The 22,175-nt window shown below is 47.2% G+C and overlaps 1 protein-coding gene across 6 annotated transcripts in view; it reads left to right on the forward strand.

Annotated features, from left to right (window-relative positions):
* Positions 1-186: 186 nt before the first annotated feature.
* Positions 187-22,175, forward strand: part of LOC125449782 (zinc finger and BTB domain-containing protein 7B-like) — an 85,090-nt gene continuing 63,101 nt past the window's right edge. For 2 of the 6 annotated variants that reach the window (XM_048525674.2, XM_048525673.2), the window contains exons 1-4: positions 814-1,034; positions 7,430-7,551; positions 11,095-11,231; positions 20,762-20,868. The gene's annotated coding sequence lies outside the window, so the exon portion shown is untranslated. Of the gene's footprint in view, positions 280-813; positions 1,035-7,429; positions 7,552-11,094; positions 11,232-20,761; positions 20,869-22,175 lie in introns of those variants that run through there. The other 4 variants (XM_048525676.2, XM_048525675.2, XM_048525678.2 and 1 more) reach the window with 4 other exon arrangements.

The following is a 22,175-nucleotide window of genomic DNA, read 5'->3' on the forward strand; positions in this document are numbered from 1 at the left end:
CGGGGAACGCCAATGGGGATTGGAGGAGGAGTATGAACCTGTTCCTGATGGACGACAAACTTCACCAATAGAACCGGGGGCACCACCCATATAGGCGGTGAAGCAACCATTGATTACACGAGATAAGTGTGGCCTGCTGCGAGGATGTCTTATGACCAATCACAGGAATTGTCATCGCCAAAACCGGAAAAGACGCCGTCTAACCTATTGATGTATGGCCAGCTGCGCTTGAAGGACACAATTTCATCTAATGGGATGAGGGATAACCGTATTAAACAGGTCGGCAGCCCAGACCAGTAGGATGGAAGGGTGTGGTAAGAAGGTTGGACGCACTGTACCCTAGACCAATAGGATGAGCACCAGGGGGCGGGGACACAGTTGTTTTGCATGACAGACCAATGAGATGAATGGAAGCAGGTTAGATGGACAGGCCCTTGGCTGAATCGGGTTGAACTGGGCGGATTGATGGGAGGGCAATCTGGTGGTGACGGACGACTGTACCAATGAGGCAGGCGGGGGCGTGGCCAGGGAAGCGTGGTCGCACCTTTGCACCAATGCGGAGGCCGTAGGGGCGGGCGCAAACGGAGATGGCCGCCCCCTTTGCTCTAATGGGCCGACGGGTTGTCGGCGTGGGCGGTGCCATGCCTAGACGGACAGCACATTCAACCACTAGAATGAAGGGTCGCTATCGGGGCGTGCAGATGGACAATTTTCTCTCCCAATGAGAGGAGAGCGAAGGAGGCGGGAGGCGAGGGCGCTCGGCCAATGGCGTATACGAGCGCTTGGCGGGCGGGACCTCCGCCGGCTGCTGTTCGTCGCCGAATCCTTCTCCGTCGACGGTGGGCAGCCGAGGGGAAATTAAAAGTAAAGAGCAGGGGGAGAAAAGGTTGGCGTGGGTGGGAAAAGACGATCCAAAGTTCACACCCTTTTTCAGTTTCCATCTGGGCGGTTGTCAGTCAAGATTGAACTCGACAAAATTATATTTTTTTTACCTCATAAAATTACGCCGCAGCCAGAAAGTGCCTGAGCCCCAGGTAAGGGAACGACAAGTGAATGTGAAGAAGTTTTATTTTCTGACCTGCCTGCCGTGCATGCAGCAGTGGGAACGGCTTGCTTCACCTCCTACCCATGCCCACCTTGACATCCAGGTCGGGTCAAAGGTCAGGGGTCAGGGTGCGTTGCCCATTTTGAGGGGCTGTGGGCAGGATTTTTGGGGTTATTGGATGGCGGTTATACCCCTGATGCAGCCCACATGGCAGATGCCTGTGGACAGAGGTGGCGGAGGAGGAAGAGGTGTTGGTGTGACGGGTAGGCACTGCTGGAGTGGACATCCATCTCTGTCTGCATTGGCCGTGCACCTGAGATCTCGGAGTGGATCCCCACGTCTTGCATCTGAGTTGGGCTGGAGAGGCGGGTGCCAAGCTTTCCGGATGGTTCCAACCGGATTGATTCTGGGGGTGTTGTGGGAATGATGCATGAGGGCGGCACGGCGGTTAACGCTGCTGCCTCATGGCACTGGGGACCCGGGTTCGATTCTAACCTCGTCTTCTTCCCCACCCCCTGCTCCTGTGTCTGCGTGGATTTCCTTTGGGTGCTCCCTTTTCCCCTCTCAGTCCAAAGATGTGCGGGATAGGGTGGATTGGCCGTGTTAAATTGTCCCGTAGTGCCCAGGGATGTGCGGGTTAGGGTGGATTGGCCTTGTTAAATTGTCCCGTAGAGCCCAGGGATGTGTGGGTTAGGGTGGGTTGGCCGTGCTAAATTATCCCGTAGTGCCCAGGGATGTGCGGGTTAGGGTGGATTGGCCGTGCTAAATTGTCCTGTAGAGCCCAGGGATGTGTGGGTTAGGGTGGGATTGGCCGTGCAAAATTTCTCTGTTACAAGGTTACAGGGATAGGATGGTGGGGTGCTGGGTCTTGGTTGGATGCTATTTGGAGGATCGGCGTAGACTCAATTGGTGGAATGGCCTCTTTCCGCACTGTGGGGATATTGAGAGATTGCTTTGGTTGAGGAGAACATGAGGGTGGGGAATCTCATGGGAAACCTGTAAAATTCTGAGGGGGCTTGGTGCAGGAAGAACGTTCCCAATGCAGGTGAGGGGGACGTCCGGAACTGTGGGATCATAGCTTACCTCACAGGACTGAGATGAGGAGAAATGTCTTGACAGCTGAGCTTATGGAATCCCTGCGACAGAAGGTGGTCATGGCCAAAACTGAGGAAGAGTTAGACATAGATTGGAGGGAATGTATTGAGCTCATTGCATGTATTGCAGCCCCCAAGGTGGGGTTGGGGGTGGGGGATGGTGGATGCTGTTGGCTGGTTCATTGAACTGACTGTGAGAATTCATTGGTGGGGAAACATCTTACCACTCGGATTTTGCAACAGCACCAAGGCATGGCTTGGCTGTTGGATGAGAAGGGCCATCCCAGTCCTTCAGCAGGGTCAGAGGCTCAATCCCTCTGCAAGTCAGCCTTCAAAGCAGAAAGAGATCACTGTCAACCTCCTTGTGGAAACTCGTTTGTATCCATGATCTTTGCGATCGGGATGGTGGACACGCACACACGTCAAGGCGCATCCCCAGCAACTGTACTGTGCCAGACTCTGATCTCCACAGGCTGTTCCCAACGCTGTGGGCTGAGACAAATGTCAACTCAGTGAAGGGCTGCTTGAATTCCCTGCTGGTCTTCCAGTGCAGGTGGCTCTTGAGTTTCAAGAGCACGTCCCAAATTCCAGGACTGCACAGTGAAGGATGCAGTAAAGCTGGGGACACCTGTCCTATAGGCACATTCAGGTAAAGGATGCTGTCTGGACTAAACTCTGCCACCATACACAGAGGGTCTTGTAACCTTTCAGGCCATCATTTGACATAAAAATCTGGAATTAAGACCCTAATGATGACGGTGAATCCATTGCTGATTTTTGGAAAAACCCATCTGGCTCACTGATGCTCTTTGAGGAAGGGAACTGCCATCCCTCACCTGGTCTAGTCTACATGTGACTCCAGACCCCACAGCAATGTGGTTGACTCTTGGACTGCCCTCTGGGGCAGTTATGTCAGTGATGCCCACATCCCACGAATGAATTTTTTTAAAAAAAGGATTTTTAGAAATATAACCCATCATTGTAAGTGTAGTGAGTAATTTCAGAATGCCACAGACTTGTATTGACAGAAACTGATTATTTTGGCACTTTGAGAGTCCTAGAGTCATACAGCATGGAAACAGAACCTTTGGTCCAATTCGCCTGCACCAACCAAACATCTCAATTTGACCTAGTCCCATTTGCCAGCATTTAGCCCACATCCCTCTAAACCTTCCTTTTCATGTGCCTATCCAGATGCCTTTTAAATGCTGTTCTCTGATGCTAAGTTTGATCAGCTGTGATGTATCTTACAGATTTAATTTCCAAAACCATCCTTCAGTCATACAGATTTATGATTGGTGGGCTGCCAGGAAACAAGTCTCAGTGCTTTTAATCCTCATGCTGTGACAAGCCCACACCTGCCCTCACCCTCCATTTTGTGTGAGACAGTCCCTGTCGGGTTGGATGCGGATGAAATATGTGTCATTTGCAAAGTGTGGGAGGACTGACACATCTTGTTTTCCCTCATTTTAATAATGCACAGTCCATTTTGCAATTATTCTCAGATCTGAATTAAACCTTTTGACTAGCTTTTGAGATAACAAGGTGTAGAGCTGGATGAACACAGCAGGCCAAGCAGCATCAGAGGAACAGGAAGGCTGATGTTTCGGGCCGAGACCCTTCTTCAGAAATGGCGGAGGGGAAGAGGGATCTGAAATAAATAGGGAGAGAGGGGAAGGCAGATAGAAGATGAATAGAGGAGAAGATAGGTGGAGAGGAGACAAACCGTTCAAAGAGGTGGGGATGGAGCCAGTGAAGGTGAGTATAGGTAGGGAGGAGATAGGTCAGTTGGAGGATGGACAGGTCAGGGAGGCGGGATGAGGTTAGTGGGTAGGAGATGGGGTACGGCTTGAAGTAGGAGGAGGGGATAGGTGGGAGGACGGACAGATTAGGGAGACGGGGACGAGCTGGGCTGGTTTTGGGATGCGGTAGGGGGAGGAGAGATTTTGAAGCTTGTGAAGACAATGTTGATACCATTGGACTGCAGGGTTCGAAAGTGGACTATGAGTTGCTGTTCCTGCCACCTTCGCGTAGCATTGTTGTGGCACTGCAGGAGTCCCAGGATGGACACGTTGTCTGTGGAATGGGAGGGGCAATTGAAATGGTTCATGACTGGGAGGTGTAGTTGTTTGTTGCGAACCAAGCGTAGGTGTTCTGCAAAGCGGTCCCCCAGCCTCCTCTTGGTTTCCCCGATGTAGAGGAGGCCACAATGGGAACAGCAGATGCAGTATACCACATTGACAGATGTGCAAATGAACACCTGCTTGATGTGGAAAGTCTTCTTGGGGCCTGGGATGGGGGTGAGGGGGGAGGTGTGGGGGCAAGTGTCGCACTTCCTGTGGTTGCAGGGAAATGTGGTGGGGGTGGAGGTTAGTGTGGAGTGGACAGGGGAGTCACAGAGAGTGTGGTCCCTCCGGAAAGCAAATAAGGGTGGGGTTGGAAAAATGTTTGATAGTGGGGTCAGATTGCAGATGGCGGAAGTGTCAGAAGATGTTGCGTTGGATCCGGAAGTCGGTAGGGTGGTACGTGAGGACGAGGGGGATTCTGTTTTGGTTGTTATTGTGGGGATGGGGTGTGAGGGATAAGTTGCGGGAAATGCAGGAGACACCGTCTCGACCAATGGCAGAGAAATTTGCGGTCCTAGCTTTTTATCCTTTTCTTTTAAAAAGATATGATTTCAAACAGCATAAGTTAAATCCTCAAATAATTAGAAACAAAAGCAGAAATTGATGAAAAAGTTCAACAGGTTTTGCAGTATTTGTGGGGCGAAATCAGAGTTAATATTTAAGTCTAGTAACCCTTCCTCAGAACATTTCTTTCCATAGATGATTGGCCCGTTCCTGCCAATTGCTAGCCCAGTGACATTACTGCTGCACCCTTGCCAGCTCCCCCATGACGGAGGGATTGCAGGTGACATTACTATGAGCTGATCTGAAAATGGTAGTCTGCCTCTGAAATTTGTGCCCCTTTATTCCTTCTCTGGGGTGTTAGCGTCACTGGGAGGCTGATGGCCTGGTGGTGTTATCAGTGGACTCTAAATCCAGATCTCCAGGTTAATCTTCTGGGGTTCACATCCTGCCACAGCAAATGGTGGAATTTGAATTCAAATAAACCTGGAATTAAGAGTCTAAGGATGACTGAATCTATTATTGGTTGTTGGAAAAACCCACCTGGTTCACTAATGTCCTTATAGGGAAGGAAACTGCTTACCTTGTCTGGCCTACATGTGGATCCAGGCCCACAGAAATGTGGTTGACTCTTAAACTGTCCTCTTGGCAATTAGGGTGGGCAATAAATGCTGACGTAGGCAGTGACACCCTCGGTCTGGAGTCACATGTAGGCCCAGAGTGGGTAAGGATGGCAAAAAAAACCTTCCCCCATTTAGTGATCTCTGATGGAGGTTTTTACCACAATTGATGCTGGTTGCCACAGTCACCATCCCTAAGATTAGCTTCCAATTCCAGATTTTATTCATTGGAATTTAAATTCTATCAGGGTACATGATGATTCCCTGCTTCCAGAGCATTATCCTGGGGGCCTCTGGATTATTGGTCAGTCACATTCCCATTCCCTGCTGGAAATTTAAGCCTTTTTCCTGATCTTGCTGGCTGGATTTGCTTTTTATGTATTCTTCGGACTTCGGCACTGCTGTTTGGGCCACCATTTATTGCTTATTTCTCTAATTGCCCAGAGGACAGGCGAGAGTCAATCCCATTGCTGTGGACCTGGACTCACATGTAGGCCAGACACAGCTAAGAATGGTTGTCCCGTTCCTTAAAGGACATTTGCGAACTTGATGGAGACCGGTAGTAGGAGCCGGAGCAGGCAGTTCAATCCTTCGAGCCATTTCTGTCATTTGACATAATTATGGCTGATGTTATCCTGATGTCAACCCAGTTTTCTTGCCTGCTCCCCATAGCCCTTTGTTGCACCTTCCATCAGAAGTGCATCCATGGTTGTTCATGGGTATCATTAGACTCTTAATTCTTAGACTCCTGATTCCAGATTTTTTTTGAGTTCAAATTCCACCATTTGGGTGTCCCAGCAGAAGTAGGAAAATAGGGGAGCTGCCCACTGAATGCCAAGCTTTTTTTTCTAGATAACATGGTGTGGAGCTGGATGAACACAGCAGGCCAAGCAGCATCTCACGAGCACAAAAGCTGATGTTTCGGGCCGGAACCCTTCATCGGAGAGGGGGATGGGGAGAGGGAACTGGAGTAAATAGGGAGAGAGGGGGAGGCGGACCGAAGATGGAGAGAAAAGAAGATAGGTGGAGAGAGTATAGGTGGGGAGGTAGGGAGGGGATAGGTCAGTCCAGGGAAGACGGACAGGTCAGGGAGGCGGGATGAGGTGGAAGGTAGGAAATGGAGGTGCGGCTTGAGGTGGGAGGAAGGGATGGGTGAGAGGAAGAACAGATAAGGGAAGCAGAGACAGGCTGAGCTGGTTTTGGGATGCGGTGGGGGAGGGGACGAGCTGGGCTGGGCTGGTTTTGTGATGCAGTGGGGGGAGGGGAAGAACTGGGCTGGTTTTGGGATGCAGTGGGGGAAGGGAAGATTTTGAAGCTTGTGAAGTCCACATTGATACCATTGGGCTGCAGGGTTCCCAACCAGCCCAGCCTGTCTCTGCTTCCCTAACCTGTTCTTCCTCTCACCCATCCCTTCCTCCCACCTCAAGCCGCACCTCCATTTCCTACCTACCACCTCATCCCGCCTCCTTGACCTCTCCGTCTTCCCTGGACTGACCTATCCCCTCACTGCCTCCTCACCTATACTCTCCTCTCTACCTATCGTCTTTTCTCTCCATCTTCGGTCCACCTCCCCCTCTCTCCCTATTTATTCCAGAACCCTCATCCGATCCCCCTCTCTGATGAAGGGTCTAGGCCTGAAACGTCAGCTTTTGTGCTCGTGAGATGCTGCTTGGCCTGCTGTGTTCATCCAGCTTCACACTTTGTTATCTTGGATTCTACAGCATCTGCAATTCCCATTATCACTGTTTTTTTTTCTAGCTGTGTTTTATTTTGTTGTGTTTGATTTGGAGCTGCAGCTGCTGCCATAGGGAGGGGTTGTATGATACTGTACATCGAGATGATCTCCTCCATCGCGTGCCCTGCAGCGTCAATGCCAGACCTGGGGTGGTGAGCACTGGATCGCGAGTACGAGTCCAGTTTGAAGCGTCCTGTGGTTGGGGTATTTCCTCTAGGGCTTGGTGCTGACTGAGCTAGGGTTGGAGAACAGAAAGCAATGGTAAGGATTGATTAGGCCGAGCTATCATCTTTTGGTTGTCTTCTTAGGCCAGAGGAAAACCGAGCACGATGCCTTAAGCTGCACCAAGGAGGCTCACAGGGTCCTGTGCTGCAGCTGAAGACGGAAGCTGGATTATTGCCAGTAATCCTCAGCCAGGATTTAAAAATTGGTCAGTATAGTATTCTTTTCAAAATTAAAATTTGCCTTTTTTTTTGATGCCTCCGCTTTATATATGCCAGCTAGGTGCAAACTTGCAGAACAAATTCTGCACTTTTGCAGGAAGGCTAGCTCCTTCAGCTCCTGCTTTCCCTTACCTGCCTCTATTGAGCAATGAAAGGTAGGAGTGGGGGAAATACCGGTTAGCGTGTCATGGCTGTCCTGCTGTGCGGGTGACGTTGATCTGTGGCCCAACTCCAGGCAGCTGCCCATTTCTCCCAACCGCCGTACCTTTTGGTGAACAAAGGTTCAGCAATCCCAGTTACCAGTCTGGTAAATCTTTGTTGCACACGCTCCATAGTCTGAAAATGCAGATGATCTGGTTTACAATTGTATTGTGCTTGCGAAAACAAAACTTGCTGAGAACCTCAACAATTCTGGCAATGCCTGTGGAGAGAGAAAACAGCATTAACGTTTTGAGTCCAGTGATGCTCCTTCAAAAAATTTCAGACTTGCCCTGAAGAAGTGTCACATTGGAAAGCAGGACTGAAACTTTCTGAAGACACATCATTGGACTTGAAACGTTAACCCTGTTTTCTCTCTCCACAGACACTGCCAGACCTGCTGTGTTTCTCTCGCATGTTCTATTTTTATGTGTTTCAGATCCCCAGCATCAACAGTTATTTGTTTCACTTTCATGATTATCTTGTGGGAGCTTGCTGTGTGCAAATTGGCTGCTGCATTTGCTGTGTCTCAATAGGGACTGCCCTGCTTCAGGAATTTTCTTGAAGGACTTTGGAGAGTCCCAAGTTTGCGATGAGTTGTGATTATAAAGGCAATTGTTTCCTTTTAATGTCATGTCACGTGCTGTGCAACAATTAAGGTCCAGAACGTCTAGAGGTAGGGATGGGAAGTGAGAGAATACAGCACTTTCTCTGCAGAAGTGAAGCTTTGTCCTCTCGACTGATACAGGGCACTGGAAACAGCAGCATATAAGAATAGGGCATAAGGTGAGAGGGGAAGGATTTAAAAGGGATCTAAGGGGCAACATTTTCAATTAGAGGGTGGTGCTTGTGTGGACTGAGCTGCCAGAGGAAGTGGTGGAGATTGATGCAATTAAAACATTTAAAAGGCATCTCGATAGGCACATGGATGGGAAGGGTTTGGAGGGATATTAGTCAAATGCTGACAAATGGGACCAGATTCACTTAGGATGTCTGGCCGGGATGAATGAGTTGGACCAGACGGTCTGTTTCTGTGCTGTATTTCTCTATGACTTTATCTTGCGTGTGTCTGTCAAATCAGGTATGTTGACCACCTGAATTATTTGAGTAGGTTTGCCTCCCCGTCCCCTGTTATCAGGTCCTTTATCATGTTCACAGCGGCCACTTCCTCTTGCAACCTGACTTTCCAGACAACTCATTTGTGAAGCCTTACTGTCAAGTGGATAAATGTAGATCGATCTTCTCCTCACTCGCTGCTGATTGAGATGGTCAGAGGGGAAGTTTTTATTTTACTAATAAAAAAGCAGACAAGATGAATGAGTTGGTTGCATGAGATCAAAATTTTCGGGCTTGACCAGGTCAAAGGTGGAGGACTCGAGGGAGCTTGTGATACAAGAGATGAGTTAAATAGGTTGAGTGGGTAGAGTGGAGTCTGACACCCTAACTCTTTATTTCTTTGCCTCCTTTTCGGGGAAAGGGTGGGTGGTGTGGGGGAGATGGGTATGGTGGTGGTGACGAAACAGAGCGACTCCTTTGTTTTTTTAAAAAAAAAATGAAACGTGGATTTCTGAAGAAGGATCTGGACCCGAAATGTCACCCTTCCTGCTCCTCTGATGTTGGTTGGCCTGCTGTGTTCATCCAGCTCTACACTTTTTTCCATTTGTCCTGCCTCTTTCCGTTCAGTACGCTGCTTGACACGCGAGAGATCACTTGTCAGGGCACATCTGCAACATCCTGTACCAAAGCCTGCTGATCTCTACATAGCACAGTGCACTCTTGCAAACAGAAAGTCCCAGAAATTCGGAAATTACCCTGCTTGTCCCAGTGGTGTGGGGGTGTGAGCAAACCGAGGTGAAAATTATCCTGAGTTTGTTTCTGTCTCTCTTGAGGCCTGAGCTACATCCATCCCTAACTGCCAAACAAAATAGATGATGCTTCTTCAATACATTTCATTTGCAAACGCACCAGTTGGGAACAAAAGGATATCTGTCAGCACCTCGAGCCTGCTCCGCCGTTCAATAAGATCGCGAGTTTTTGGAACTATACCTGAAAAGACAGTGGAATTGAAATGAATTTGGTTTATTGTCACATGAAAACAGTGAAAAGTTTACAGTCGTCACTTACAGCACTATGTAAGGTTCAAGCATACCTAGGAACAGAAGCTTGGGTACAAAGCAGAAAAATAAGGAATGCAAAGTTAACAGTTAAACATTACAGTCCTTCTTTCTAAAAAGTAGAAAAACAAAGAAGCATGTTAGTAATTCATCACCACAGTCCATACATGCCTGGCCATGCTGGGCTTGCACCCCTCACAAGGGCTTTACATCTCACGCTTCACACCCACCCTGTTTTGCCCGCTCCTGCTGTTGAGGCCTTGCCCTGCTTCAGGCTGCCTGCCTCAGCCCTGGAATGTTTCTGAGGCAGGGATTGATAGTTTCTTGTTAAACAAGGCAGTGAAAGGTTATGGAGGATTGCTGATATAAGTTTGCTGTTAGATCAACCATAATCTTATTGAGTGGCAGAGCAGACTCAAGGGACTGAAAGTCTACTCCTGCTGTTTTATACATACATACATTGTGGCAGATTTGTGTTCTGAATTCCACAATCCCATGGTTTCTCGCGAACCCTTGATTACCCAGCCCTCCCACCTAACAAGAATCTTTAAGATCTTTAAAAATATTCAATTACCTGCCTATACTGCCTTCTGAGGCAGAGAACCCCAAAGCAACAGAACCTGGCCTCCACCTGAGAGCGAGAAAAAGATTCCCTGTCCTATAAGGGCGACTACACATTTTATAACAGTGCCTCATAATTCTAAACTGATCCTCCCCCACCACCCCCAAAAAAATGAAGAAACGCCCTTGCCACATCCACCTTTTCATGACCATTCAGAGGCTTGAAAATCAATCTGTCTCCATCTTTGGCAGTGGATCTGGCATGCTAAGATGTTTGTGAGGGTGTGCCAAACGGTGAGAGACAGGTGGAGCGCACGGGCAAGGCTGACGGTTTTCTTTCCCCGAAGGACGTCAAAACAGGTTTTTCTTTCGTTTACAGGACAGTCTGTCAGCTGTCATCTGATTGAACGTCAGAGCAGGCTTGAGCGTCCGAACAGTCTGCCTGTGCCTTGTTTCGTGTGGTTGTATGTCAGCTTTACCTGTTTTCCTTTTAATTTTCTTTTTGTCCTGTGTGTCGCAGTTTGTGGTCTTCCTGAATATTATGTCACACTTTGACTGGGGTTGTTTGCTATACCAACGCAGGGGATTTAACCCGCTGTGTTGCATAACGTTAAGTGGGAATCTCTTGACACTCTGCACCTGTGTCATTCCCTGCAGGTCTTGTTTACTGAGTGCTTGTTTCCTGATGCTGAAGCTCTGGAATTCTATCCTTAAAACCCAGCTACCTCTCCATATCTCTGTCCCCCTTGCTCTCGAAGATACTTCTTCAAACCAACCTGACTAGTGCTAAGAAGGTGAGTGAATTGCCGAAGTTTCTGCTCTTGGAGTGTTCAGGATGAACACAGGAATGCTAAATTTAACACAGTGAGTTATAAAGAAAAGCTGCATAGGGTCATAGAGTCCCACAGCATGGAGAAAGGCCCTTTGGCCCAAACTGGTCTATGCCGACCAAAACGTCCATCCACGCTAATCCCATTCCACTTGGCCCATCCTTCTAAACCTTTGCCATCCATGTATTCATCCAAATGTGGTTAATATACCCGCCTTAACTTCCCCGGCAGCAGGTTCCATATGCGTGCCACCCTCTTATGTTTAAAAAAAAAGTTGCCCCTCAGGTTCCAATGTATTCTTTCCCTTCTTGCCTTAAACTGATGCCCTCGAGTTCTTGATTCCCCAACCCTGGGACAAAGACTGAGTGCATTCAGCCTTTCCATGCCTCTCATGATCTTATACACTTCTATCAGATCTCCCCTCAGTCTCCTATGTTCTAAAGAAAAAGTCCTAGCTTGTCCAGCCTCTCCCTATAACTTAGTCCCTTGAGTCCTGGCAGCATCGAGTTTAATAGCATCTTTCCTATGGCAGGGTGACCAAAACTGAACGCAATATTCCAAGTGTGGCCTCATCACCGTCCTGTACAACTGCAACATAACTTCCCAACTTCTGTACTTATTGCCCTGACTGATGAAGGCCAGTGTGTCAAAAGCCGCCTTCACTGCCCTGTCTCCCTGTGACTCTACTTTCAGAGAACCATGCACCTAAACTCCAAGGTCCTTCTGTTCTACTGCACTCCTTAAGGCTCTATCATTCACCGTGAAACTCCTACTTTGAATTAACTGTCCAAAATGCAACATCTCTCATGTTTATATATTAAACTCCATTTGCCAATTCTTGGCCCACTTTCCGAGCTGATCAAGATTCTGCTGTAATTTCTGATAACTTTCCTCCCTGTCTATATAATCCACCTATTTTAGTGTCACTTGCAAACTTGTACATTCTTGTCCAAATCATTGATATAAATAACAAACAGCAGTGGGCCCAGCATTGACCCTAGAGGCACACCACTAGCCACAGGCCACCAGTCTGACAAGCATCCTTACATTATTACCCTCTGCTTCCTACCATCAAGCCACCTGTGTATCCAATTTGCCAATTTTCCCTTGATTGCATGCAATCTAACCTTCCAGAGCAGCCTACCACGTGGAACATTATCAAAGGCCGTACTGAAATCCGTATAGACTACATCTACCGCCCTGCCCTCATCAAACTTCCTGGTCACTTCATCAAAGAACTCTTAACAAATTTGTTACGCATGATCTCCCACGCACGAAGCCATGTAGACTACTCCCAGTCAAACACAGTCTTTCAAAATGCTTGTATATCTTATCTGTCAGAATCTTCTCAAATAATTTACCTATCACAGACATTAAGTTTACTGGTCTATAATTCCCCAGATTTTTCTTTGCAGCCCTTCTTGAATAAGGGCACAACATTCGCTACCCTCCAGTCTTCCAGGACCTCACCCGTGGCTGTATATCAGCCAGGGCCCCTGCAATTTCTTCTGTAGCCTCTTGCAGGATTCTTGGATGTATTTGATCAGGACTAGGAGATTTATCTACCTTCATACTTTCTAATACTTCTGCCCCTACTGTGCTATGGACTGTCCCCAAGATATCGCCACTAACTTCTCCAAGTTCTCAAGTCTTAATGTCTCTCTCCACAGAGGAGAAATACTCATTGAGGATTCGCTCATCTCCTGTAGTTCTTCACATACACGTCACCTTTGGTCCTTGAGGGTTTCTATTCGCTCTCTAGTTATACCTCCAGGAATTCCCTTGATCCTGACTGCCTGTTCCTGACCCATGCCTCCTCTATCCTCAATATCTCTTGTCATCCCTACTCCTGCCAACCTTGCCCTTCACCCACATAGGAACATATAGACCTTTGAACTCGAGCTATCACACTTTCAAAGGCCACCTGCCTTTCAGAGCTCCCTTTGCCTGCAAACAAACTGTTCCAATCAACCCCAGCAAGCTCCTGTCTAATTCCATCAAAATTTGATTTGCCCCAATTTAGAAATTGAACTTGAGGGCTAGTTTTGTTCTTCTCTGTAACTATTTTAAAGTTAATGGAACTATGGTCACAGGCCCCAAAGTGCTCCCCCACTGTCACCTCAGTTACCTGTCCTGCTGTATTTCCCAAGAGTAGGTCAGGTTTTGTCTCTCCCCAGGTAGGACCCTCCATATACTGGAAACTTTCGTGAACGCATTTAATAAATTCCACCCATCTAAGCCCTTAACATCGACTGGGACGGCCGTAGTGTTATAAAAATTAAAATCCCCCACTATGACAACCCTATTTCTCCTGCAAGTCTTTGCAATCTCCCTGCATATTTGTTCCTTTAATTCCCATTGACAATTTTGGGGCCTATAGTACAACCTCAATAACGTCACTGTCCCCTTGTTTCTTAGCTCCACCCATCAGTTATTTTATCTCTGACTACTACTGTGACACTCCCCTTAATCAAAAATGCAAACCCTCCTCCCCGCGTTCCTCCACCTCTCTCCTGCCTAAGGTACCTGTACTCTGGCTCATTAAGCTGCCAGTCCTGTCCCTTCCTTAACCATGTTTCTGTAATGGCTATAATATCCCAGTCCCATGTACCTATTCATGCTCTGAGTTCATTGGAATTACTTGTCAACCCTCTTGCATTGAAATAGATGCAATTTCATCCAAGAGGCATTCCTCGCTCCCTGTCATGTTCCAGCCTGACCTGTCTATTGAACTTGCTATTTCTGATTATTGTATCTCCTTCCAGCCTTGCACTCGCCTCTCTGCTGTTAAGGAACCCCTCCCCCTCCCCCGCCCTGGGCAATCCAGTTTAAACCCTCCCTTACAGTACGAGCAAATCTACTTACCAGTATATTGGTCCTCTTCCAGTTCGGGTGCAACCGGCCCCTCTCCAACAGGCCACCTCTGCCCCAGAAAACATCCCAATGATCCAGGAATCTGAATCCATGCCCCCTGCACCAATTTTTCAGCCACGCATTCATTGACCATATCCTCCTGTACTTACCCTTAATAGTATGTGGCACTGAAAGTAATCCAGAAATTACCACCGTCGAGGTCCTGGTTTTTAACTTTTTTTCAAGCTCTCTATAATCGCTGTACAGGACCTCATCCCTATTTCTACCTATGTCATTTGTGCCAATGTGCGCAATGACTTCTGACTGCTTACCCTCCCCCTTAAGAGCGTTCTGCAACTGCTCAGAGACATCCTGGACCTTGGTACCCAGGAAGCAACACACCATCCTAGATGGGCTGAGACTTTTATTCGCTGGAGCTCAGGAGGTTGAGAGGAACCCTTGTAGAAGTTTATAAAATAATGAGAGGTATAGATAGAGTTAATGGTAGGTGTCTTTTCACAAGAATGGTGGATTTCAAGACTAGGGGACACATTTTTAAGGTGAGAGGAGAGACATTTTAAAAAAGACGTGGGGACAAATTTTTTTACACCAAGAGTGGTCCGCGTTTGGAATGAACTTGCTGAGGAAGTGGTGGATAGGAAAGGCTTGGAGGGATATAGGCCAGGATCAGGCAGATGGGACTGGTTTAGTTTGGGATTATGATCGGCATGGAGTGGTTGGACCGAAGGGTCTGTTTCCCTGCTGTGTGATTCTAACAGGAAAACGGCAGGGACTCATTCTCTGTGAACAAAAGGAATCTATTCGAATCGAAACAGAAATCACTGAAGAAATTTAGTGGGTCTGGAAGCATCTATGGAGAGAAAGCTGAGTTAGCATTTTGAGCCCTGTGACCATTCTTCCATGCCTGTTCAATCCTTGTATTACTCGGAAGCTTATTGTTTCCCAACTGGCTTTTCCATTGCAACTCATCAGTGTACCATCAGTATAAATTGTTGTGGTTGTTTGAAATTTGGCATTCTTGCAAGCCTGTCCTGATGAGTGCTGGATGAGAAACTTTGACAGTGGGCCTGGCCCTTCAGTGAGATTAAACCTATGCCTTTGGTCAGCTGCCCAGAGGTCACCCTATAGGGCTTAGTCATCTTTTTTTAAATCTATTTTCCTGTGAGGCTTCACTCTTTTAAAACTGCTGTATGAGTTTAATGAGTAGAGGTGCAAAGGGATTTAGGGGTACCGTATACAAATCACGTGAAATTTGTAGAAATAATTTAGAAATGGGTTCTTTATATGTGAAACAGTAGATCATAGAATCCCTACAATCTGGAAGCAGGCCATTTGGCCCATCAACTCCACACTGATCCTCCGAAGCACATCCCATCCAGACCCACCCCTTCACCTTATCCCTGCACCCCTGCATTTTCTGTGGCTAATCCACCCTAGCCTGCACTTCTTTTGACTATGGGAAGAAACCCATGTAGACACGGAGAGAATGTGCAAGCTCCCTACAGACAATCACCCAGAATGGAATCTGATTAAAGCTGGGAAATTTTATTAAACTTTATTGAGCCTTTACTAGGCCCCACCTAATACTCTGAAGAATACTGGTACTCGTGGTATAAACCAAGGTCCAAAAAAGTTACCAAGGTGATATAGATCCAGAAAATCATAACCATCCGGAAACATTGAACGTGCCAGGATGCTTTTGTCTCAAAAAGAAGGCTGAGGGGGTGAACTGATTGAGGCCATTAAAATGCAGAAAGGGGTTCAATAGTGAAGAAGTGGCAAAGATGTTTCCACTTTGGGGTCGGGGGAGATCGGAGCTAGGAATGCCAATATAAGCTGGCTACTAATGAATCCAATCAGGATTTCAGAGTAAATGTCTTCAGCCGGAATGTGGAGGAGAACAGGGACTGACTCCCACGAGGTGCGATTGAAGTGAAGAGCGGATTTGTTGAAGGGAGTATCTGGATAAACTCATGAGAGAAAGGAATGGAAGCGTGTGATGCCTTGGTTGGCAGGGAGATATGAAGGCAGTGGGAGCAATCTCACGTGAAGTGGAAACACTGTGCAGAGGGACTGAATGGCCTGATGCTGTGCCATGCTGTCTGCCTGGCCTGTTGCAGAGAGGCCAGCTGTTGAGGGATCCTGTGGGCTTATGCAGGAGCACTGAGCCTGTAATGTCCTGACTGTTGGTGCATTCCATCCAGAAATATTCAATGAGCCAAGGCTTAACCCTTGACCCTGACATCTTGGGTGGGGGCAAGAACAATGGATGATGTGGGGCATGACCATATTGTTCCCTCTGGGATCTTGCTGTCCACACACTGGCTGCTGCGTCTCCAGTATTGTGTCAAAAATCACATACCAAGTTGTAGTCCAGCAGGTTTTTTTGAAGACACAAACTCAGTCCATCTCCAGGAATGTGACAACCCACAACGATGTAATTGTGGCTGAAATGGCTGAGGTTGTGAAAGGCTCCACATAAATGCAAGACTTTTTCTGACAGATACGTGTATTAGAGGGGTGGCTGGGGAGGCTGACGGAAGGGAGTGCGTGTTGACGAAGCGGGGAGAGATGGGTATCTCAGCCCAGTAACATTTTCCAGGCACCAGCTTCTTCCCATCGTCCACTGACAGCTGAATGCATACTGTTGGCCTCTTTTCCACTAGGGTTTTGAATTTAGTGACAGATAAAGGGTAGACGGCTCAATTAGAATTGAATAAAGGCAAAGTTGTATTAGTAACCCTTTAGTTAGGAGAAAGCGCACAGTCAACGTGTTATCTAATACCTGTACATGACAAACTGGTCAGATTACTTCCAGCTGAATTCCAGGTTTTCCCCTTGATCTTGAGTTAGTGCTATCAACGTCTCCGAATTTGCCACCTTTTAAATGTTCGCTTCCTGAGTTCCAGACTGTTTGATGCAATGCCCAGCATGTACAAGACCCTCATAATTCTGAGCTGATTTGTCCAAGGGTCGTGTAAACAGGAGACATCTGTTTCCATTGTTAGCACCACTAGACATTTGGTCTTGTCAGCAGTCAAGCTTCACATCCCCCTTTTACACTCCCTGCCTTTAGCACAAATTCCCGTCATGCTTGTTGAGATTCAAGTGTTAGCCATGGGGTTACAGTTACCCATTAGATCAGAGTGCTGAACTAAAGTTGTGGTTCTTCTGTAGCTGCGCTGCAAGCACAAGGGGCCCTTGTTGACGTTTCTGTGGATTGTAGGGAGCCCTGCATGCCGCAGGATGAAACAAAATGTCCTGGAGCCAAGGTGGGGGGAAACGGGGCTGTGGTCTTGTACATCAGTTGCTGGTAAAGTCAGTGTTGCACGTCGAGCGCTGACTGTTTGTTGAAAGCTGCTGTTGACCTAGATAAGGAGAGCCAGCTCATAGCCATCACCTCTGCTCGGGTCAAATAATCTGCCAGTACAGTAGGATCTTGTGCAGTCACCGACAATTTCTGATGTTAATTGGAGGGCCAGTACCAAGGCAGCGCCGCACTGTCTGTGCCACGGCTACACCACACTGTCGGGGGTGCCACTGCTCAGGGTGCACCGCAGTCTGGGGGTCTGGCGCTGAGGGAACAATGCACTACTGGAGGGGGAGTGCCGCGCTGTCAGAGTTGCCGTTGTTTTGATAAGACATTAGACGTTGACAGTCAACTTCCTTGGGTTGGTGAGAAATTCCATAGCCGCCACTGGAAGAAGAACCTTGGAGATGTTCACCTGATTTCCTTGACTTGATATTTATCCTTCAACTCGAGTGAGTAATATTAGTCTGCAGTTTGTGGTATCCTGCTGTGCATAATTTGGCGGTCATATTTCCTGCACCTCGAATTTATTTTGATGGCTGTGAAACACTTAATGAGACCATGAAAGAGTTACAGAAATTCATATCCTTCTTGCTGTGCCTGATACCACTAGGCCCTTCCCTGCCAACTGAATTTACACTGACAATGTGGTACCCCCCCCCCCCCCCCCCCCCCCCCCCGCCGCTGCCACCTTTTGACTCAGTGCCGGAAACTTTGTCGAACTTCCATTTACAGTGAAGATAGTGCCTTTGACTGAAAGTATTCATTCCAACCTGACTCCCTTCCTCATCATCCTCTCATTTCTCCTTTTGAGCTGTCTCCAGCTCTGAAGAATATATTGGGCTGAAGTGCGTCAGACATTTACTGGGTTAGATGTGAGAGGAGTCGAAAATTAGAGGGCATAGCTTTAAGGTGAGAGGGGAAAGATTTAAAAGGGACCCAAGGGGCAACTTTTCCATCCAGAGGGAATAAAATGAGCTGCCAGAGAAAGTGGTTGAGATTGGTACAATTAAGACATCTAAAAGGCATCTGGGTGGGTACATGAATAGGAAGGGTTTGGAGAGATATGGGCCAAATGATGGCAAATGGGACTAAATTTATTTAGGATGCCTAGTTTGCATGGAAGGGCTGGACTGAAGGGTATGTTTCCATGCTGTACAGCTCTATCTCCCTAAATGGGAATTGAAGAAATGGTACAGATTTGATGGGTTGAAGGGCCTCCTCTACAATATGACTCCAAGTTTGAAAACCCTTGTCGTTATTCACTGTGCCATTGAGTGACCGTAACAATCTCATTTCTCTCTTGTCTCTCTTTCTCTCTCGCTCTGTTGACTCAATCCCTTGTCTCGGTCTATCTATGCATGTCTCCCTTTTCTATGCCTGTCTCTCTCATGCTCTCGTTCAGTCCTTGCAGAAATGTGTCACAAGCAACCTGACAAACCTTTCCAGGGAACTAACTAACGTCATGCTCTAAATCACAAAGGTCTAATAAAACCTGTGGAGCTTGGGTCGTATCAGAAGCTACAGGGTGAGAGTTGAGAGAAGATTATCCTCTTAATCTGAGTCCAGATATACCCTTTGATTTACTGAGAGAAACCCAGTGCATAAATTCCCCCTGGAAATGATGGTACAACTGTGAACTTTGCAGTTATACTTGATCAGTATGTGGCGTCACATTTGTAGAGATAACATCAGTGGCAGGAGTGGTTCTGTCCCTGGAACGTCCTTGTTAAGTGTGGAGGATGTTGAAAAGAACTCTGATTTGCATAACCCTGACATCTCATCTGCCGAACTTCCTGAGCACTGTGCAAACTAAATTGCTTAGGACTTCAAGTGCAGCAGCATCATTTGGGTAAATGTGTTTCAGAAAGGGAGAAGCTGACCAGAAGCCTAGGAAAAGGCTCTGATGGACCCTAATGTGCTCTGGGGAATGGGGTGGCCTCGGTGAACCTGCTGCACAGTGCTCTTGTAAGAGCAACCCGCTTGTCTAGCACTGACATCTCGTGCCTAAAGTATGGGCCACATCCTGAAACCAACTGACTCACAGGAGGCAGTGGAGCTGACATTGCTAGTTCATATGTGGGGAGATTGCCAGTAGAAATAAAGATTTTGTTTTGTAACTCAAAGTACTGTCATCTGAATTTAGAGTCACCATATCCACATGTCACTTTTTCATGCATTGTTTTTCCAGCAGCAGGCTCTCTACAGGTAGTAGAGGGAGCACATGGTCAGCTGATGAAAACCCTTTCCACCAGAACACTGCAGCTGTGCCTCAGTGGGGTGGCACTGTGTTGGAGTTTTGTGGGTTTGTGTCCCTGCTGCAGAAACCTGAGCCCTGTAATCCAGGGCAACACTTAGATTACCAGAGGGTCGGTGCCAAGGGAGCGCTGCACTGTTGGAGTGTCAGTGCTGAGGGAGCACCATTCTTTATTTACTTTCAGACTTTAAACTCTGCCTGTCCCTCATTGAAGGGTCTAGGCGCGAAACGTCAGTTTTTGTGCTCCTGAGATGCTGCTTGGCCTGCTGTGTTCATCCAGCTTCACACTTTATTATCTTGGGTGTAATGTATAGATGGGTGTGGGGGAGGTCTTCCAGATGACCAATGGCCTCTCCAAAAATTGACAATCTGGGTCAGTTAATCAGATTTCTGTTCGTGGAATCTTCCTTAGTGCATATTTTCAACTGCATTTCCTACGTTTTAACAGTGACTAAGCCTCCAAAAGGAGAAAAGTGCTCCAAATTGACTGTAAAATGCTCCAGGAGATTCCCTTAGATCATGGATGGTGCTGTGCAAATGCCAGCCATTTTCTTTCTTACTTTTCGCGCCCAGCCCCTCTCCTGAAGCAACTGGATAACGCTCCACAGCTGCTGTGACCAAGCCCCTGGGCCAGTAACCAGCGAGCACTTTTTTTTTATCAGCTCTGATTCCCGTCTGTGGCAACGACAGCCTGTGGTCAGTGCTTTTCCGTCGCTGGCCTTGTCGGCTCATTACCGTGCTGGCTTTAAATCTGTCAGCCGAGGGCACGCTGTGGTTATTTTTAAAAAAGCCTCATTGCAGGAAGGAACTGGGTCAAAGAGCTGCATGGTAAGCCATCAGCATGCTGGCTTGTGACTTTTCAAAGTGCACAGCTTTCTGATGTTTAGTGTCATAATTATGATGAATAACAGCAAAAGTGCTCCCTCTGTTTGTAGAAAGGATACTAGTGAGGCTGTAGCTACTTACAGCTTTTGTTTTTGTTTTCGGTTTAGAGAATTTTCTTTCCCCATTTTCTCTCCACAAGACTTCAACATTTTTTTTATTCACCCATAGGGCATAGATGTTTTCGGCTGGGCCAGCCTTTAATGCCTGTTCCTGCTCGTCCTTTAGAAGGTGGTAGTGAACTGCCATCTTGGATTGCTGCATTCTCCCTGGTATAGGTAAGTCTACAATGGTGTTAGGGAATCTTAGCTGAAGTACATTTCTAAAGAGCTTGCCAGCTATCTATTAATAGGGAAAAGCATGATCGTACCTTCCCCTGATAGTCACATGACAACAACAACAACTTGTATCTCCATAGTGTGTTGGATGTCGTAAAATGTTCACATGTCACCTGTGACTCAGCGAGTATTGCACATGCCTCTAATTCACAGGGTCCTAGGGTCAAATTCTACTGCAGTGGCTGGAGCTGGTCGCTAGTCCAGTGCAGTGCTGAGGGAGCATTGCACTATTGGAGGGTTGGTGCTGAGGGAGCGCCACACTGTTGAAGTTACCGTCTTTTGAATGAGACATGAAATACTGTTTGCCCACTGAAAGAATAGATCCTTCACTGGCGTTTCTCAAAAGAGATATATTCCTAGTGCCCAATTTTTATTCTGAATCAGCATCTTGAAACACAGGTGATTGTACAGTTGTTTGTAGGACACTGCACAATACCTTTTGGATGCTGCGTTTGCTAAATCTGAGGATGAGGAACTTTCACCATTTGGTAAAATTCTTGCTTTGGCATTGTGGAAATCCATGATGATAATGATTTCCTGATCCCTCCCTCAGCAATGATGTGTTTCAAGTATATTATGTTTTGAGCATTTTAAAATCAGCACAGTGCAACTCTGAGCATAACAACGAAAGTAAGCTCTGATTCTGGCAGATATGAGTGTGTGATCACATAATGCAGCATATGCATATATAGTGTGTGTATACATGTGCGGTTTGGGGAGTTTGTTTATCCCCCCCCCCCCCCCCCCACACAAACACAAAGTAGCTTGTCTCTTTCCCCCTTCCTTTTGCAACCATTCATGGCCTTTGTCCAGACCCCCAGCCTGAATCTTGCAGCCACTGCCAACCCAGCCTTATTCTGCCCTTAATCTGCACAGCACAGGAATGGGCCTCTTGCTCTATGATGACCAATTAGTGTTAAGATTGCATGAGTTGCAAATTTTCTGGCCCCTTTTGTCTTTGACCACTCTCTTGCTTACATGTTAAAAAGGAAAGTATCTTATGGCCAAATGTTTGGTGGTTGTGAAAAGTGCTATATCAATGCAATCTTACAAGCGAGATGCTTCAAACGGGCATCAACTAAAATTAGACATTGGGCCACAGAATATTGCGTGAGAGCAGTTTTGTCGTAGAGGTTAGTGATAAGGAGCTCACTTGAAGGAGGAGAGCGAGTTGGGTTTAGGGAAGCATTTCCGTAGTTCAGAGTCCAAGCAGCTGTAGGCATAGTTGTCAGTGCGGCAGTGATGGA

The sequence above is a fragment of the Stegostoma tigrinum genome, chromosome 47 (genome assembly GCF_030684315.1).
Source record: "Stegostoma tigrinum isolate sSteTig4 chromosome 47, sSteTig4.hap1, whole genome shotgun sequence".
NCBI classification, from domain to species: domain Eukaryota; kingdom Metazoa; phylum Chordata; class Chondrichthyes; order Orectolobiformes; family Stegostomatidae; genus Stegostoma; species Stegostoma tigrinum.